This window comes from Castor canadensis, chromosome 3 (assembly GCF_047511655.1).
Source record: "Castor canadensis chromosome 3, mCasCan1.hap1v2, whole genome shotgun sequence".
NCBI classification, from domain to species: Eukaryota; Metazoa; Chordata; class Mammalia; order Rodentia; family Castoridae; genus Castor; species Castor canadensis.
The window spans coordinates 110,444,828-110,465,659 of record NC_133388.1 but is presented as its reverse complement, the minus strand read 5'-3'; the positions used below and the strand labels follow the sequence as shown (position 1 = coordinate 110,465,659).

Below are 20,832 nucleotides of genomic sequence, written 5' to 3'. Positions count from 1 at the left end.
GTCCTGTAGCTAGAAAGTAGATTTCAGACAAAGATATTTCAAAAGATGAAATACTTTTCTTTTCTATGAGTAATATGTAATTATTTTAGCAAACTTGGAAAAGAATAAAAATTATAATAAAGAATATATATACACACTCACATATTTTCCCCCTCTGGGCTGAGGATTAAACCCAGAACATTTGCACATACTGGGCAAGTGTTCTACAACTGAGCTACATCTCTGACCCAAGAAGTAATATTTTAAAGCCATCAATCAAAATAGTTATGGGAGTGATTAGTGATATAATTTGGCAAGAGGAATGGTACTAGAAGAGTTTTGAATGGTAAAAGAATGCATTCTGATGCAAGTATGCAAGTGGAATCTAGATGTGAATAAACAATGTGAGTATACAGTGCTTTGTATCACTGGTTTTCAGATTTTCTTTTCTTTTTTCACAAAAAGAGCCTGCACTTTAAAAACACTTAGATGATATCACAAAAAGCAGAACAGCTGATGAGTTTCACAGCATAAAAATGCCTGAGAGCCCTGACATTGAAGATTATATTCACCTGGGTTATGCTTTGTTACAAAACAGAAAAAAAGGTTGGCAGGTAAAAGTGACTGTTCCTGAGGCCAAGCGATACAGCATTGTTCAAAATGGTATTTATAATTCTATTTTTTGACAGCTTTTTGATATACTGAGTAAATTGACAGCCAAAAAGCTTGATCTGGATTTGAGGTCATCACATGTTTACTTAATCAACAAATTCATACTGTGTCTGCCTGAGTCACTGGGTCGGGTGCTGTTGGAAAGACAATAATTTGAAGTCATCTCTTTCAATTGACATAATTGTGCTGTTACAGTTCCTCTGGATTATTAATGAACACATTAGAAGCCAGTCAGTCAGATAGTAGTATCTGAAGAATGTATCCTTAGAGGCAGTTATGTTTTCATTTCTCCAAACATTGTTAGAATTCTTTTGGAATTTCTTTTACTGCACATGCTCATTGTTTTGAATATCCTCAGTTTTGTTTCCTAATGAGTTGGTTTACAAAATAATGAGTTTGAAATTCAAAATTAAATGTGCCTGCAAGTATTAACAATGTAAGAATAGTTTTTCATTTAATTTTTCTGTTTTTTTTTTCCAGTGCTGGGGATTGATCCCAGTTCCTTGACTCTGCTAGGCAAGTAATGCATTCTCAGATTCTGTTCTTACCTTTTAAAAAATTGTTGATTAATAATGGTGTTTGAAGTCAGGGTCTCTTACTTGCTTGGTAGGTGCTCTACCACTTGAGCCACACCCCTAGCCTTTTTTCTTTCAGTTATTTTTCAGATATGGTCTTTTGAGTTTTTACCCAGGGTGGGCCCTCAGAACTTGATCCTCCTCCCTATGCCACATCACACAGATGGGATTATTTTGGGGGTGGTGGGACTTGGGACACAGATTAGAATACAGGTATACAATATCATGCTCAGCTTACTGGTTGAGATGGGGTCTTGCTAACTTTTGGGATTTTATTTTGTAGTATTGGGATTTGATCTCAGAGCCTTGTGATTGCTAGGCAGGCAGTCTACCATTTGAGCCATATCACCAGCCCAGGTCTCACTAACTTTTTGCCTTCCCTGGATTAGAACTGCGATCCCCCTGATTTCTGCCTACCAAGTAGCTGGTATTGTTACAAGCATGAATCACTCTGTCCAGCCTCTGTGCTTAACTATTTTTTTTCATGATTTCTCAGTACTGTCCTTGTGAGGATTGTTCTTAACCATTTTATGAGCTCTAAAATTATATTGTGAAGCATGAACGTGTGGGCTTCATATTTGATTATTTTGAAGAAAATTAGTGGTTTTTGTTAATTTTGTTAAAAATATACTCAATGCTTAAATTCTTTTTCTAAATTTCCTTAAGACTACAGATCTTCATAGACTTTTTGTTTTTGGTGGGCCTGTTGGGACTGGTAGTCCTGGGGTTGGAACTCAGGACTTTTCACTTACAAAGCAGTTGCTCCTACCCCTTTAGCAACACCTCCAGTCCAAGTCTATAAATCTTTAGGTTACAGAAGTACAGTGAACCCCAAAAAGAATAAACAGAGCCAAACCGTCGAAAACCAATCACGATATTGTTTGGGAATAGATACATATGTGATAAAAAGCCAATAGTAATATATTGAAATTTGGGCTGCTTTCCTGTGACTTATACTTGCATTTCTCTCTACTCAGCAGGTAGAAACAGGAGGATCCCTGTTCAAAGGCAGCTCTGGCGAATAGTTTCCAAAAGCCTATATTGAAAATACTCAACGTACAAAGGATCTGGTGGTGTGCTATGGTTTTTCTTTTTTTAAATATTTTTTTATTGAGTACTGTTGTACTGGGTATATTTTGTTACATTTACAAAAGTCTTTTACAATATGTCATAGTTAAATTCATTTCTTTCATCGTTTTCCTTTATTTCCTCTCTTCCTATTCCTGGATTAGTTTAACAGGTCTCATTTTTCCATTTCCATACATGAGTACATAATATTTCCATCATATTCACTCTCACAACCATTTTCTTACAATCCTCCCTGCTCCCAATGTAACTAACCCCCAGACAGGACCAGCTTTACTTTCTTGTGTTGTGTTTTTTATTAGCACTGGGTCTGTTCTCTTTTTTTGAAAAAAAAAATAGTTTTTGTTTAAGATAGCTCTATAGGGAGTTTCACTGTGACATTTCCATGGACATATGTATTATAATCCTAATTGTTTCATCCCTTCCTTTTGTCCTTTGTACTTTATTCCCCTTCCATATTCATTATTGTATAGAAAATACATCAACCATATTCACATTCTTAACATCATTCTTTAAATGTTCTCCCCCCCCCCCCCGTTAGTGACTTCCCCTTAATATGAGTTGTTTTTCATAATATTCTTTGCATTTTTATTGGGCCTATATTCTACATCTGAGAGAAAACATACAGTGTTTGGCTTTCAGAACCTGGCTAATTTCACTTAAGATAGTCTCCATTTCCATCCATTTCCCTGCAAAGGATAAAATCTCATTCTTTTTTGTGGCTGAATAAAACTCCATTGAAAATTCTTGTTTTTCTAATTTACAGGTGTAAAGAAAGTTGTACAGTGACAAAGGTTATCAGGAAATGACCACACAGTCATTGAGTTTCAGATTCTACAAATTCAGGTGAGTTAAGGAGCATGTTGTGATAAGAGATCTTTCTTCTATGAGACAAAAATTGCCATACCCCAGCCTCTAGCAGTGACTGAGTTGAGGACGAGTTCATGAGCCCTGGCTCCCTTAGCATGTATCATTTAAGAATTTTTTGTCAACACCCCACCAAATGCACTTGTGGCATTTTTGCAGAGGCCATAGATGCTTTATTACAGGGCAATTATCAAGATGCCCCTTGGCTGTCAGTGCAAGCTCCTGAGGTTGTGGAGCAGTCTTGGATGCCACCAGTAGTTAGCAGATGGGCCTGTCATCTTCCATCTGTTAGTTACCTATATCTGTGTAACAGATTTCTCCAACTTTTAGCATAGTAAACAAGAAAAACATAATTCACTCATTTTCTGTGGGTCAGGAATTTGAGAACTGCCCAATTGAGCAAAAGTGACCCAAAATGTTAATAGAATGTTAGAACCCAAACTGACCTTATATGTCATTTACACCAACCTTCTTATTTTATAGGGAAATCAATGCAGAGAGTTTGAATGATTACCTGTGCTGGTGCAGCTATTGCCAGAGGTGTTTGGAGCATAGGGCTCTGTTCCTCACATCTGCTGTTGGGTGATGTTAGTGCTATAATGTTTCTGAGGAGGTATGAGGTCATCAGAACTAACATGCATAGTAATTCACATCGGTGTTAGTTTGTAGGAAAACTGGCCGATTAAGTGTGGTTGTGTAACTTCTCTCTCTGAAGCTCGGTGAAATGAACACAATGATTAGGAAAACTTTTTTACATTACTGAGTTTTAAAAAAATTATTGTAGTGGGGGAACATTGTGACATTTGGAAAAGTTCTTATAATATACCATAGTTGAATTCATCCCTCCATCATTCTCCTTTATCCTCTCTCCCCCATTCCTGGAATTGTTTCATCAGGTCTTGTTTTTCCATTTTCATACATGAATATATAGTACTTATACCATATCCTACACCCTTTCCTTATATCCTCACCCCTCCCACAAGTATCAACTCCCTATACAGGACCTATTTTCCATTTCTGTTGTCCATTTTTAAAAAACAAAAATCCATTTTTGTGTTTGTTTTTTTTGGCGTTGGGGGCAGGACTGGGGCTTGAACTTAGGGACTCTGCCTTGAGCCAGTCCACCAGCCCTTTTTTTGTGATAGGTGTTTTTGAGGTAGGGTCTTGCAAACTATTTGCCCAAGCTGTCTTTGAACCATGATCTTCCTTATCTCTTCCTCCTGAGTCACAAGGATTGCAGGTGTGAGCCAGTGGTGCCCAGCACATTTTTGTTTCATTAAGATAGCTATACAGGATGTTTCATTGTGACATTTCATATGTGTATATGGATATATGCATATGTATATATGTACGTGTTATAACACAAATTGGGTCATTCCCTCTATTTTTTGCTTTTCTACTTTATTCCCCTTCTTCTGGTAGTTTCAAAAGGTTTAAAAATTCGGCATTCTTCTACAGAAAGTACAACAACCATGTTGACCTGCTTAACCTCCTCCTTTTACCCTCTCTCTCATAAATGAGCTCCCCTTAGTGAGACCTGTTCTTCATAATACTGTTTGTATGTGTATCAGGTCTCTAGTCCATGTGTGAGAGAAAATATGTGGCCTTTGGTTTCCTTATCTGACTAATTTCACTTAAGTTGATGTACTCCAGTTCCATCCATTTACCTGCAAACAACAAAATTTCATTCTTAATTAAGGCTGAATAAAATTCCATCGTGTATCAATGCCACAGTTTTTGATCCATGTATCAGTAGTGAGGCATCTTGGCTGTTTCCATATCTTAGCTGTTGTGAATAATGCTGCAGTAAACATGGATGTGCAGGTGTCTGTGTTGTAACCTGACTTGCATTCCTTCAGGCATATCCCTATGAATGATAATGCTGGATCACACAGCAATTCTACTTTTAGTTTTGAGGAGCCTCCATACTGTTATCCATACTGGTTGTACTAAATTACATTCCCACTAACTGTATATGAGGGTTCCTTTTTTTAGACATCCTTGAAAACATTAGTTGTGTGTATTCTTGATGATAGCCATTCTAACGGGAGTGAGGTGGAATCTTGACATGGTTTTGATTTGCACTTTCTTTATTTATGGCCAGGGATGGTGAGCATTTCTTTATGTAGTTGTTGGTCACTTGGACTTCTGCCTTTGAAAAAACTCTGTTCAGTTCATTTGTGCATTTTTCCTTGGGTCATTGATTTTTTGGGAGTTTAGTTTTTGAATATATTCTCGATATTCCTGTTAGATGTATAGCTGGCAAAGTTTTCCCCCATTCTGTGGGTGGCCTCTTCATTCTTGTGACTATTTCTTTTGTTGTTCAGAAGCATTTTAGTTTCATGTAGTCCCATTTGTCAATCCTTTCTCTTAGTTGCTGAGCCATTTGAATTCTATTTAGAAAGTCATTGTTTATTTGTATTAGTTCCATTATATCTTACACTAGATTCAGAGTTTCAAGTATTATTATGGTCCTTAATCCATTTTAAGTTGATGCTTGTACAGGGTGAAAGACATGAATCTAGTTTCAGTTTGTGCATGCAGACATCCAGTTTCCCAAGCAACATTTGTTGAAGAGCCTGTCTCCTCTCCATCGTATGGGTTGGGTGCCTTTGTCAAAAATCAGGTGGGCATTGCTGTGTTGATTTATACATATGTATTCTATTCTGATTCACTTAATCTGCATGTCTGTTTTTGTCCCAGGTACTGAGGATTTGAACTCAGGACATCTTGCTTCCTAAGTAAGCACTTTACCATTTGCGCCATGCCCCCAGCCCATGTTGCTTTAGTTATTTTTCAGATAGGGTTGTTACACTTTTCCTGGACAGCCGCTGACCATGATCCTCCTACCTTGGCTCTTATATGTTGCAATTACAGGTGTTGACCATCATGCCCAAGTTGTTCTTTGAGATGGGGCCTTCATAACTTTTTTGCTCAGGTTGTCTTAGAACTATGATCTTCCCGTCTCTATCTCTCAAGTAGCTTGGATTACAGGCATAAGCCATTGTGCATGACCCCAAAATAGGGCCTTTTTTAATGAAGTGAATGCAGTCTATTACCGACTCCAAAGATAATCTTCTCGTTATGACATTTGAGTGAAAACACTGAAATCTCAATTCAGGGTGTTTCATGGGGGGTATATAAATTTGGCCAAGGTAATAGGACCCTATTTCTTAAAGATCTTTTTCCTGAATTCTCAAGTTGTGGAGAAGAATGAGAACTGTAGGCTTAATTTAAGTGGACTGTGATAGAAAAGGTGGAGCTGATACTCAGGCAAGGGCTTTGAGGTTAGGGTGCTATAAGGAGAGTAGTGACCTGTTAGTACCACAGGCAGGATTGAAATAGAGAAACAGTATGTAGAAGTCAGCTTTCCAGGGACTGAACAGAATGTACAAACTACAGGCAGAGGGAAGGACACTACACTAAATCTCAGACTTCCAGTTAACAGGGTGACCTGCCTATTTCAATGGGTAAGAAGCCAAGATCTAACATGGACTCACACACACTCAAATTAGAGATAAGATACACATCCAGAACTTTGACTTCTTTCATTTAGCATGTTTTCAAGTTTCATCCATGTTGTAGCATGTCTCAATACTTTTTTTGGCTGAATAACATCCCATCTGTGGATATACCACATTTTTTGTTTTGGTGTGTCTGGGGTTTGAACTACCAAAGTAATATAATCTCAATATCGAATGTAGTATAAAATAAGTTCATCTGAAGTCAATTCTCACAATTTCAGAGCACAGCTTCACATAAAGTGAATCTGCTCACAGGAAGCCTCTGGAGCATGTGGCAGGCTTCGAAGTTTTTTTGTTTTCCAAGGAGACCAGGCTCAACAAGGTGAGGCCATCATTTTTTGGTCCAGGTGAGCTCAAGACCCAGGTCCTGCTGTTAACTTCAAGTGTCTATTTTATTTGCAGAGGCCAGCCGTTTTCCATAAGTTGGCACCCTGTGAAAACGGGCAGCTTACTCTAATAGGATGCAGTGGCTTTGTAGGGGTGTCTTCTGTCTTCAGTGGCTTCTGTTTCTTTTAATGTCTGTGAATGTGATGAATCTGCCCATCAATCTATATCTGAATAAGTGTTATGGTTTGGAATAGCAAATGTCAGGTGTTAGTGATTTGTGCATGACTGTTAGTTTTTAAAAAACTCATTGGAGGCTGAGGTCCAGCTCAGGGGGAGAGAACAGGCTTAGCACTGTGAAGCCTTGGGTTCACTACTCAGCACCAATTATAAAATACATACATAAATATCTCAGTGGAGGTAAACATTTTTGAATAGAGGATAATCAGTTTTTTTTGGTCAATGAAAGAACCTTCTCTATTTATTTTACTTAAGCATAAGAAAATGATGAGACTTGCATAGGGGGAGATATGTGAGGGGTGAGTCTCACTCATAGGGTGAGACTGTGAGGGGGCCACTTCACTTTGGTCTGTTGGCCTCCTTCCCTTGCTCTCCCTCACCCTCTGTCCTCCCACCCCATGTTGTGCAGTAGCTACCCATTCCTACCCTAAGCTCTGTGCAGTGCTGTCAGTGCGCACTGCTGAGCCAGGGTCTGGGAGCAGGCCTTGCCCTCCCCGGGGCTGGCTTCCCTCCTGCAGGGAGCTGCAGGAGGGGCTGCCAGAGGAGGGAGTGGGCGGAGGTGCTGGGAGTGGGTGCCTGCAGTTCCAGGAGGGGTGGCGGGAGGTGCCCGGTGGGCGGTGCGGGGAGGGGCTCGGGCCGTCCCCATGGCCGCCTCCCAGGACTGGCGGTCTGGGTCCCTGGGGAGGGCAGTGGGGAGGTGTGGGCCACAGGGGCACTGGGCCTGAGGTGGGAGTTGCCTCCCGCCCATCCCCTCACCGCCCGCGGAACACTTCCCCTCAGTCCTGGTGTGCTGGTACCTTTGCCCCATGAGCCTGGGCTTCGGGCGGCTGCCTTGGCAGGAGGCAGGCTTCTCAGGGGCTTCTCCTTGCAGGCTGTCCACGGCCTGGGGGAAACCCAGCGCCCCTGGTGCCCTTTCCCAGCCTCAGTGGCAAGGCTCCTGCTTGGAGCTAGCTCCGGAACCATGACCGGCTTCGTAAGGGTGAGTGAGCGCCCCACCCCCACCCCGGGAAGGGAAGTGCTGCGTGGGCCACAGCTGGTGGTGGGGGGGGGCCCGGTGATGCAGAAGAGGCCCCAGTGGGCCGGCAGGGAGGACCCCCGCGCGCACCCGCCGGGTCCCCCTGGAGTCTAGCTGGCAGCCTGGGTGCACAGTCCCTTCGCCCAGGGTGGCTTCCCTTCCTGCCCTGCGGTGAGGAAGCCTCGGAACCCCCCCCACCCCCCAATCCCCTGACCCCCTTCCCCGGGTCCCCCTCCCGGGCCCGAACCAAGCGCAAGAGGCTTCTCTTTTCTCTCTCTTGGAAACCTAGGGAGTCCCCCTCCTCCACACACCCAACCCAACCCAACCCAACCCTCCACTCACTTCCTGCCTTCACCCTCCCCGTGCCAGCGGGTATCCCCAGGAACACACGCCTTGCTGATTGCGTGGTACCCTCTCTGGCCTCTTTCAGCTTTGCAGGGGAGGCGCCCAGGGCCTTTCTCTTCTTGGTGGGCGTGTGCCCCTGCGAGGGGGCCCGCTTCACCTCAGTCCCTTGGCCGCCTTCCCTAGCTCTCCCTCACCCTCTGTCCCCCCACCCCATGTTGTGCAGCAGCTACCCATTCCTACCCTAGGCTCCACCACCCGCACAGGTGTTTAAGTTCTGCCAAGTCCTTGATGCTCTCTCTCCTCCTCCTTTCCCTCCGCCTCCCTCCCAGACTTCTGTGCAGGGTCCTTGGTATTCCTTTTCCTTCTGAGGCTTCACTCCCTTAAGTGTAGTGCATGGTGTCAGGAGGCCTCCCGCTCTTCTTGGAAGACCTTGGTTAGGCAGTGCAGGTGCAGAGGCCAAGGAGGCAGGGACGATCCTCCCCACCCCCCACCCCCTGCTGTCCGGCGCAAGAGAGAGAGAGAGAGAGAGAGAGTGTGTGTGTGTGTTGGCAGGGCACCCTCTCAGGCTTCCGTTCACCCACCTGGGGTCGCGGGCGCCCAGGAGAGCTCCAGAGTAGGGACCCCTTGGTGTAGGAGGCTGCAAGCAGTCCCCTGAACTGCTGGATTTTCCGGACTCTGCCCTGCAAGGGAGGACGCCTTGGGGTGGGAGGGGGGAGGCGTCGCTGAGAGGCCAGGCAAGAAGCAGGACAGGGCACACCAGGTGATGCTGCTTTGAGCGCGTTTTATTGAGAAACACCCTGGTGAAGTGCTTTGTCCGGGAGGGATGGGTTTTCCCCTCCGGGATAGCGGGATAGCAGGGCGCAGGGAGAGCTTGGCGAGGGCTGGAGTGCAGTGCGGGAGTAGGACGCCCTTGGGGAAGAGGCCTTTTGAGGTGCCCGGGTGTGGGGGGGGGCAGGGGGTGGGATGCGCACTGGGAGCTGTGGAGGACGGCGGGAGGCCTGATCGTGGCTGGGGTTCAGGGCTCAAGCTGGGGCAGGCCTGGCTGGCGGGGTAGGGGTGGTAGGGAAGAGATGAGTGAACAGAAGGTTCAGATTATGTGGGTCATTTGTTAGCTATCTCAAGCTTCAATTTATACAAAGATTTTGAAAGGAACAGACCCAACCTTGCTATGACTAAAATTTTTTGCCACCAGTATGGTCCAGGGAAGCAGGTCAGCCCTTCCACCCACTTCAAAATATATCATGCCATTCCACTCTTGTTTACTTTTAAACTTTCCCAGTTTAGTTGAACCCTCAGGTGCGTCTTGAGCCAGTTTGACATTTCTCACTATGGAGGCTGTCATAGGGTTATGCCGGTGTTGAAATCTATGGACATTTGCTCAGGTAGAGGTAAGCCTGTAGGTCTGGGACATGGTCTCTCCCTGCCACCTTTCAAGTCAGTTTGAATTTAAATTCCTCTCCTGCATGGGATAAATGATAGAGCTAAAGAAGAGGAAGGGGACTATCCTGATCTCCTCCATGTCACTTCACATAGGGAAGATGGAGAATCTATGGCACAATAAGGCAAACAGCTGGAGTGGGGGACAAAATATCCCCAGAAAATATACTGAATCAAGAGAAAGGATTGGAGCACCTGGATCAGTTCTTTCCAGAAGAAAGACAGAACCCACCAACGTGGCTTATTAGCAGTATAGGGATGGTGTCATGTTGGTGTTCCAGGGAGAATTTGAGGGCAAATCTTGAACTGTTGAAAGATATATGACAGGTGGAAAAGTGTGAAGAGTAATAGAGGGTATTAGGAACAAAATGGGCTACAATATATGTATATATGGAAATGTAACAATGAAACTACCTGTGTAACTATCTTATACTAATAAAAATGTTAAAAAATTAAAACAAAAGGTTGGGGTGTGCCTCAAGTAGGAGAGTGCTTGAGTGCCTGTCTAGCTTGCTTGAGGCCCTGCATTCAAGAACAAAGTAAGGGTGGTGGCGGGGGACAAAGAGCCAGAAAAGGGAATATGTGAATCTCAAGTGAAGTAACTATTTGCATTCAAAACAATTTAAGACTGTAGTCCTCAGGACTGGAGGTGTAATTCAGTGGGAAACATTGCCTAACACACAAGACGTCCTGGGTTTGATACACCCCACAACAAGGGGAGAAAATAAAATGACTGCAGTCTACATGTCTATGAAGACTCTACCATGGGCACTACTGTTAAGCTTAGTTTTATTTTTTTTTGGTGGTTTTGGGGGTTCAAATTCAGGGCTTCATGCTTGCTAGGCAGGCAATCTTACTGCTTAAGCCACTCTGCCAGTCCTTAAGCTTAGCTTTAATTTAAAACTTTCGTTTGCTCTGAATACTGAAGGTGTTTTATTCCTCCCATACACTGCAGTCAGTATTTATAAGAAGTTCAAAACCTATTTGAGTTGTATGTACAAGGGAGTTTTATAATATAAGGGAATTAGACTAGATGTCATCAGACCTAGATTTGTATTCTGGCTCTACAAGAGCCAATCATAGGAATTTCTTTCTTTGAAAAATGAAGAGTTTTGAAAATATTAGTTATTTTCAAACTGATGACATTTTGAGATTAAATGTTACAAACTGTATTCAACTGAATCCTGGGTAAATAGCAGAGTAGGGAGTATCAGGTCAAATCATTCTAAGCAACACCCTGCATTTTTATTGATTCACACAAACATCCTTGAGACACTAAAAGTAATTTAGAACAAAATTGCTAATACAAATATAGGAAAAGGTAACTTTTACTTTTAAAATCATAAATCAGCTATACCTATATACATAGGATTTTTTGTATCTGCTGCAGGAAAATCTGATGTTAACTAGACATACAACTATGTTAATTAAACATGGGGGGGGGAAGGTTAAGTCAGAAGAGCCAATCATATAAGAAACAACTGTGAGATTAATAGAAGCATGACATGTAGAGGAAAATATGGTCCTAAAGTAAATTCATTTGTAATGAACAAACTGGCTAGACTTTACAAACTAAATCAGAGGCAGAGATATTAAACTGGCTCAAAGTGAAATTAGTGTGTAAAAAGCTGAGACTGAACTCAAAAGAACTTAGCTCTTAGAAATGAAGGTTAGTATTGATGGAGTATAAACAAGTAATATATCTTTACTGAAATGCCACCTTTACTGCTTACAGCCAAATAAAATACAAAAAAAATGCAGAATATTTTCTCCACAGAGTTTAACATGCATAAAAGTACAGAAAAAAACCTCAAATTTTAGAATTTATTTATATTTATGAAAAGGCAAAATTATAAGATTCTCAATATACTAACCTAGTGACTATCAATAATTTTCTCCCAGTGAAAATGCTTCTAGGAACTACAAAGAAAATGAGTTAAAATCTTGTCTAACAACTGACATTTTAAAATCTACAGACTACTACTAACATAAACATTGTAAATCACAGATGGGAATGCAAAAGTCTATTTCAAACATCTGAATATTTTATCATATAAAAGAACTAAGTTTCTGTTCAAACTTATCTAATAAATAACTCTAGCTGTTAAAATGTTTTTTCCAGACATGAAATCTGCCTGTTACTCTAATTTCTATTCATTTTGATTTCAGTAAAAATACTAAATACTAACTCATTCATGGGGGATGTGTGAAGCATTACAGGGGCAAAGGAGTACTACCAAAAAGAAGAAGCCCTAACAGTGAAGTAAAATAAAATCTAAAGAAATTTAGGCTGGCTAAAACCTATAATAAGTTTAGACACTTTTAGAGCATTAAACCTATTTTTTATGAATAAAGTTATAAATGATGATAAGATGCCTAGGTGAAGCCACCAAAAAGGAAATAAATCTTTTTAAAATGTACCATAATTTAATTGGAAATTTTCAAAGTTATATAGATCATAACCAGCATTTTATAATCTCAACTTGGGGCTCCAGAGACACAGATGATCTTAAAAGCTAAAAATAGATGAAAGGGGGAAGGAGGGGTCCATCCTCTTCTGACCATATACTCCCAGGCCCTACCTATAATCTTCTATAACAGCAGTTCTTGAAGTATCATATAGGGACCACTGGGGGAATCCCAACACTCTAGAAAGAGTGTTAGAATAGAAAACAGCCTAAAAATTCACACTGTATCCGTAGTATTATTGTATTGAAATATTTTTGACATTTTCACCATTGTCCCATGAGTGTACAGCGGAGTTTTTCAAAACCTATAGTATGTATGATAGATATTTCAACAGAATGAATAGGAAAGAGTAAAATGGACTCATTATTTTCTATTAAGCCAAATACTAGAAAGAAGTGCAATACATAAAACAATGCCTCTATTCTCATTTTATTGCACTGGAAAAGGTATTTTTCATAAACTAGGTTTTAAGTAGATAGATTTATCAGTATTAATGACTTAAAATATTTCTACAATTATCAGGCATAATTTCTAACTAACTGAACAGAAATATGAACAGACAGAATTCACAAAAATAAAAGCTCTCTGGAGTCCTCGATAATTTAGAACTATGGAAAGGTTTTTCACATAAAAATTTGACACGCACCATTTGAGAAGGTAAAGACAAAGTCTACTCTTAAAACCAGTGTATAATGTACAGTGGAAAGGTTAGCAGCAAGTACAGTGGGAAAGTTAGCAACAAAACCAGGGGGGACAGCCATGAAAGAAGAGTTGGAGAAAACTATGAGATGACAAAAAAGGCTCTGACAATAAAAGCAAACCCAGGCCATGGAATTAGTTCTATTCCTCCCTGTTTGAGATGGTGAGGTAGGAGGATCAACTGAGCCCAGGAATTCAAGACCAGCCTGGGCAACACAGCAAGTATGAATAAGGATTGGAGGTGTGGCTCAAACAGTAGAGCGTCTGCTTTGCAAGCAGAAAGTTTTGAGTTCAAACCCCAGTCACACACCTACACACACACAAACAGTGAACAAGCAAATAAGAATAAAATCTTAGAAGCTAAAGAATATGGGAGTTGTAGGAAGATTAGAATAGTAGAGAGGCCATTTTAGCCACAAGATAGTTACATCCACAAATTAAAAAAGTTAGGCTAGAAATGTAGGTAGAGTTCATACTGAAGGTAATCCTGAATGAACAATATGCTGAGTAACAACTTAATTAGGCAACCAGAATGCTACCAAAAGATTTTCAAGCAAGAAGTGTGACAGCAACACACTCTTATATACTAAAGCTTAATATATATATATATATATATATATATATATATGTGAAACATTTAAATATCTATAAATGAAAATTCTGATTTTATAACTGAACTTTTGAAACACATGAAAAGTTGATTCTGTTTTGGGTTATACATTTTCTACCACCAGAAAATGACAAATCCAGCTTGATTTCTAAGCAAGATAGATTTTAAAAATAAGAACATAAGCAACAAGTTACTCAACTCATTTCTTAATTAGTTATTATAAAAGGTAGGAAATTGATAATGAGTAAAGAAAATTTTCAAAGACGACACTGGCATAAATAAATATACATCTTTTTTAGAACTAAGAGTTATAAAATACAATGCTCCATAATCTGCAAGTTAAAAAAGAGACTGCATAGCTCAAAATTATACATGAAATTTTTAACTTATTTTTAGTAGTTTACTGAGTAAATTTTTACTTATTTTCAGTAAAAAGTTGTATATATTTATCATATTCATGTTGTTTTGTAATATTAGGTTATTTCACTTATATAAAATATAATTCCAGATAACATTTAACAGGAAAATGAACTACTAACAGAATTTTTTCCAGGTCAAGAAACATTCTTAGTATAAAAATTAGATAAAATGTAAGTGAAATTTTAAACTATGATATTAGCATGCTAAAGGAAAACTTAAAGACTCTCCATTTCTGTGACAGATTCATCACTTCATGTACAGCAAGGATGTACTCATGACATTTAACTTCTGTTTTTTACCTTTGATATTGAAATAATGTTAGACTAGCATATAGGTTGCCTCCTTCAGCTTTAGTGTGAGCATTTCCAAATCCTACCACCTCTCAAGTATCCCAAGATTTTCTCTAGCTGTTGGAGGAGTGGCTCGTGTGGTAGCGTGCCTGCCTAGCAAATGTGGGGCTGAGTTCAAACCCCAGTACTGCCAAAAAGAAAAAAAAAGGAATGACAGAATTTTCTCTAAGTTAGAAGGTTTAAGAAAACCACAAAAATCCCCAGGAGTGGTGCATTGTGCCTGAATTCTACTACTGGGAAGGCAGAGATCAAGTGACTCACAGATCCAGCCCAGGCAAAATGTTCATGAGACCTCAGCTCAACCAATGGATGGGGACAGCAGGACACACTTGCTATCCCACCTATGAAGGGAGGCTTAGATAGGAGGGAGCCAACGTGCAGGTTGACCTGGACATGGACATACAGGGAGGCCATCTATCAAAAAAATAAAAAGCACAGAATGGGCTGGTAGAGTAGCTCCAGTGGTAGGGCACATGTGTTTCCTTCTAAGAGTAAAATTATACTTGCTAATAGATGGTAAGTACTTCTCTAAACTTCTCTCAAGAAGCTAATGGATGACAGATGTCAACATCCCTGATACTTGTTTCATATAACAATTAACCAACAAAAATTCTACAAGGGCTGCAGGAGTGGCTCAAGTGGTAGCATGCCTGCCTAACAAGCATGAAGCCCTGAGTTTAAACCCCAGTATAGAAAAAAAAAAAAAAAGAATAGGTAACATATGGCTCAGTTTTTCATCAAGAAATGAAATGGGCTTATTCATTTTTATGTACCACTATTTCAGAAACTTTACAAATCTGTGGTTTAGCTAAATTATTCTCAATATCCAGAAAATCATCCTCCTCTATTAGGCCAAAAGTTCACACACAAGTTCATTCACAAGCTATTTCCCAAAACAGGCTAAAACTACTTGAAAGAAATAAAGTATGATTTTTCTTAACCAGAGAAAATATGCTATTTTTCAATTAATTAGTCTCTGCTTAAAAAAGTAAGAGAAGCAGAACTTTCTGTCTAAAGTCATATTAAGAAAGTCACCTTATAGTAAATATTTGCAATAATTTATATGCAATAATTACATATGCTACAGTAAATGATATTCTAAATTTGGCTAGTTTTTAATGAAAATTATGTCAAAAACATTTTTCTGATAATTACCATGTTTTTCTTACAGATGAAAGGGCTTTTATAGAATAGGAAGACTTCAGAAATTCTAGATGATAGAAGAAGGGACAGATATAAAAGAAGGATTCTGCCCTTAATTAAATTAGAAGGTAATACCCTGTACTGCTGTTATGAAGTTCTATTTCTTTTTAATATTTAGTATTTCATTTTATTTTGGGGGGCTTCGTAAATAATTCACATTAGTTTGCTTTTACCAAATATAGAATTTGGAGTTTAAGTGGTAACTCAATCCTATCTACAAATCATAAAGCATCATAATTCCTTGTGTGTACACTTCACTTGTACCCATTATCACTGCTCCCCATATCCTATGGTGTCCTGACCACAGAAAAAAATCACCTTTGCAACCTATATTACTGTGGGCCTCAACTGTCCAACACGTTAAGAGGAAAAGAATAAAGCCTACCTTCACACAAGGCCACACTGAGCCTTGAGACAACATAAACAAAATGTCTTTGTATGGGATCTACTACACAGAGATGTTCAGGAAGTCCTTTCTTACCTGTCCTATTTTCCTCTGCAAATTTCAAGTTCCTGTGCCAAAATTCAAGTCAAACACCATTCATTCATAAAAATTTCCTGTAGCGTAAGTAACAGCCTATGATGAGTCTCTACTCTCATTTCCTGCTTGGGCAAGAAACGTTTCTCTTCTTTTTTTCCCAGTTCTCCACACATTTATCCTGTTATACTAAATTTCCTTCCTAATAAACTTTACTATTATTTTTACTGCAAAAAAAAAAATAACAGTGTACAAAAAATACTAGGGAAGTAATCTTTTTCTTCCCTAGTGTTAGGATTGTATTTCTTCTTCTCTTTCATATTGTCATTCACTCTTTACCTCTATCCCTCTCCCCTCTCTACTATACAATATTTTGAACAATTTCATTCTATTTTAATGTAAAAATATACTTACCATGATGATTTATTATATTTTTAAGAAAAACAAAACTGCTTGGGTGTATGTTGGGGTTAGAGTGAGAAGGTGATCTGAAACAAAAATAACTCGATTTCATTGATTTGCTTTTTCTTCCCATCTCTCCTAAGTCAAGTAAGGAGGTAACTAAGAAAATATAAAGAGCATTCCAGAGCAGTCTCCAGAGCCAATATTCAAGAAACAATTATATTAAATAAATGGCATTATATGCATTTCAAGTTTGGTAAATCACTGCTTAAAACTTCACAGTTGTTAATCCATATGGAATATAAAACAAAGTGCAAGAAAACATATTCTACTTACCAACAAGGAGCCAAAGAACACTGGAATTGTGTTCTGTAAGAACATCTTCTAGTTGAGTGATATCGGGGACAACCATTACTGAATGTTTTTCTAGTTCAGCATCTAAAGGCATAAAAGAGGGCAATGGTTAAATTTAGAACCAGCGATTCATAAAATTACAAGAGGAATCATAGAAAGAGGGGGAAGTTAATTGAATAAATGAGATTTATTAAATCAAGTTGTTTGCTTCAATGATGAAAAGGAAAAAAACACAGCAAACTAAATAAATCCAATCCATTTTATTTCAAAATAAAATGTAAGACAATGGATATTTGTAATGTCCCGAACACATCATTTTAATATGAGTAGAGACTAAGGTTAAAGTTACTAAGAGTTACATGATTACTCTACTTTCCATTCTTTTTAATGATCTTATAAGCTCATAATTAGCTTTCTTAGGTTTGGAAATATTGAAAGCTGCCTTTCTTTTATGAGTCCTTCTTTTTCTTTGTTTTTTTTCCTTTATTGTTGTGCTGACCAGGGGTATGTTGTGGCATTTACAAATGTTCTTTCAACGTGATTACTCTACTCTTAAATCTAACAAGAAATATCTCTTAGCCAGGCTTGGTGGGTCATGCATATAATCCAGCACTCAGAATGCTGAAGCAGGAGAATCCCTAGGTTCAATGTAAGCTTGGACTACACAGTGACATCCTGTCACAAAAACAACAAAACAGAATCTACTGAGATCTCTTCACAGGACAAATGACAGAACATTAAAAAAAGAAGAAATTGGTTGTTTCCTTTTCTTCTACCGTTCTTGAGCAGTTCAACCAAAAATCTGGAAGGTGAAGTTGGAAGGGGCAGGCATTTGTATGTGAGGTAGAGAGGGACAGCATCTTAGTATCCTAGAGTTGGATGACAGAGCCTGATAAGAGTAAATTAAGTATCCACTTCTGTGAAGGATTATGGAGCAGAGACAGAATCAGAGTAAGAACAACAGGGCATAGTTTCAGGAAAGAGACCAGGTGCAAGGTGTTGGAGACTGAGGAAGAAGGGCATCTATAGCAGGTCTGAGAGTGATGAGAGAAATCCAGCTGAAGTTCTTGGATCCTGAGAAAACTGAAAGCCTGAGCAGGGAGAAGAGCACCTATAGGAAGGTTGCAAGTGCAGAAGCAGTCAGAACCAAGGAGGAAACCTCACACCTGAAAGGGGTAAGCAGAGCTTCCAGGCAGGAGCACAATCTGAGGAGTGTTTGGGAGCAGAAGTGGAAGCAGAATAAGGAAAGCATATACATCAGAGGTGGCCCATGCAGTGTTTGGAAGAGTAGGGTTAATCAATTAAATAAAAATTTAAAGGATAATGAGAAACAAGTTACTCAATGTTGTAGGATATATAGAGGAGGAAAATTAGAATGAACCCTGGATGACAGACAAAAACTGGAAGCACAGTCTACAACATAAATGAATATAGAAACAGAACAAGAAGTTCATGTCTGTATTTACATATCCATTCACTAGAAAGCTAAACTCCAGTAAAAATGAGCACAGAACATTGCTACTAAAAACTACTTTTTACCAAGAGAAACTGGGGCTCTTTGAAGAAATGGCTGATTCCACAACTAAAGCAGAGAGAGCAAAGATGACACTTATTTTCAAAAAAAGAAAGAACTTCTCAGAGAACCATAGGGACATGTGAAAAAGATACAGAGCCAACTTCAAGATCCTCCCATGCAAAATCAGGAATGATAGTTTTTCATTAAAATCCATTAAATAAGACAGAAATCTCAACTACATTTTGTTGAGCTACAGGATAGTCACTTCACCTCAGAATAACGCCCCCAAACACTTACTAAGGATAAAGAGGGGATTTGAAAAGTATACAAATTAAGTGTTCAAAGTAAACACCATCAGTAACAGGATAGATCAAACTTTCACACCTCTGAATCTAAGAATACAGCCTCAGTTCTATGCTGTTCGTGCCAAACGTGCCTATATCTTGAAACTAATCCATCTGGCCTCTCTCTCCTGGTGAGTTATGATGCTACACTCAAGCTATTTTATTTCTCTGACACTCAATAAAGGAAATGAAAATATTTATACTTACAGCTAGCTGTGGTGGCCTGCACTAGCAATCCCTCTAATCCCTGCAATCTTATCACTGGAGAAACTGAGGGAAGAGGATCAAAAGTTCCAGGCTCTTCTGGATTACAGAGTGAATTCAAGGCCAGCCTCAGCTACATAGCTGCTTCAACAAACTTAAAGATAAAATTCTACATCTTCCTTTTGTCCTTCAAAAAGAAAGGCCACCTTGTAAATCAATAGGATACAAATAATCTGATAGGAAAATGAATACAACATATACACAATTCACAAAGATAATGAATAGTATCAGTAGCAATTAGAGACAAATGCCATCTGTTACTCATCAATGAAATAAGTGAAAATTAAAAAGACTGCAAGCAACTATACTGGCAAACGCTTAGGAAAATAGGCACTCATACATAATTGGTAGCAACAGAGCAGTAGTCTTTCAGAAGAACAATTTATCAGAGACTATAAAAACTATAACAGGTATACGTTTGTCTTCTACATTTTAGTTATAGAATTCCACTCCTTGAAAATATTTCCTCTGGCACAAAGATGCCTTCTCAAGGACCACAACTGCAGTATTATGCATCAAACACAAGAAACTGGCAAAATGTCAATCAGTAAACATATAGTTAATTTACAGAAAAGTCTCATTGTAAAATAATGTGCAGTCTTTTTCAAGACTGGGAGATCTCAAATAGCTGATATAGAACACATCTAGGAAATATGTAATGTTAACAGGAAAAACAAGTTAAGAAGCAATATGTGTACTATTATCTCAACTTATGATTCTTAGAAAAGGCCTGTACATTACATATATCTTACATATAATATACCCTGTACTTTTTTGCAGTACTGGGGTTTGAACTCAAGTCCTACACCTTGAACCACTCCACCAGCCCTTTTTTGCATCAGGTATTTTTGAGATAGGGTCTCACAGAATCCTTCAAACCGTGACCCTCCTGATCTCTGCCTCCTGAGTAGCTAGGATTATAGGCGTAAACCACAGCACCTGGCTGTCCTAGACTTTTTAATCTGGAAAAAAAAACTGCAGAGGTAAGAGTACATACCTCTGATATAGCAGTGGGAAGCAATTTTGAAAGAAAGAAAGCACTAGTGAAGCAGGGCTTTTTACTCTTGACACTTAGGCTTTGCTTAAATATTTCACAGTTAACATAGTATTTCCATTATTTAAAAGGAAGTAGGGAGCACTGTGGCTGGAATATAAGATATGGCAGGTGGGAAACGGGCAATTTTTGCCCAAGCACACACCTCTTGGCTTCTGCTTATGGACAAGGAATTAGTATCTCCCAATACAAAACTACCAACCTGGTAATCTCTCATTCTAACACAGTTTTTCTTCTATAGCTCTTACCTATTGTTTTTAAAAAAAATTTAATGAAAATACACAGAGAAATGGAAAACTCAGAAGTCTCAATCACATAGCCTCACAAATATGAGTTAATACCTCACCAAGAAATGTTTCATATGATAATCTTGAGTATAAGAATGAAAGGAGGAATACCCATAATGATCTAGAATGGGAAGTGGCCCTCCCCGCACCGCCCACCGGGCACCTCCTGCCACCCCTCCCCAGAGGGATGGAGGGTGAGGGAGAGCAAGGGAAGGCAGCCAACGGGCCAAGATGAAGGGGGCCCCCTCGCAGGGGCACACGCCCACCAAGAAGAGAAAGGCCCTGGGAGCCTCCCCTGCAAAGCTGAAAGAGGCCAGA

At 39.6% G+C, this 20,832-nt stretch overlaps 1 protein-coding gene across 13 annotated transcripts in view; it reads left to right on the top strand.

Moving 5' to 3' along the window:
* LOC141421645 (NUT family member 2E-like) overlaps positions 1–20,832 on the top strand; it is a 45,781-nt gene that overhangs the window by 7,430 nt on the left and 17,519 nt on the right. For 6 of the 13 annotated variants that reach the window (XR_012446294.1, XR_012446291.1, XM_074068508.1 and 3 more), the window contains 5 exons: positions 1,132–1,167; positions 2,207–2,299; positions 3,079–3,158; positions 3,663–3,792; positions 5,883–5,920. The gene's annotated coding sequence lies outside the window, so the exon portion shown is untranslated. Of the gene's footprint in view, positions 1–1,131; positions 1,168–2,206; positions 2,300–3,078; positions 3,159–3,662; positions 3,793–5,882; positions 5,921–6,924; positions 7,051–8,138; positions 8,247–10,160; positions 13,800–15,783; positions 20,042–20,832 lie in introns of those variants that run through there. The other 7 variants (XR_012446289.1, XR_012446292.1, XR_012446297.1 and 4 more) reach the window with 6 other exon arrangements.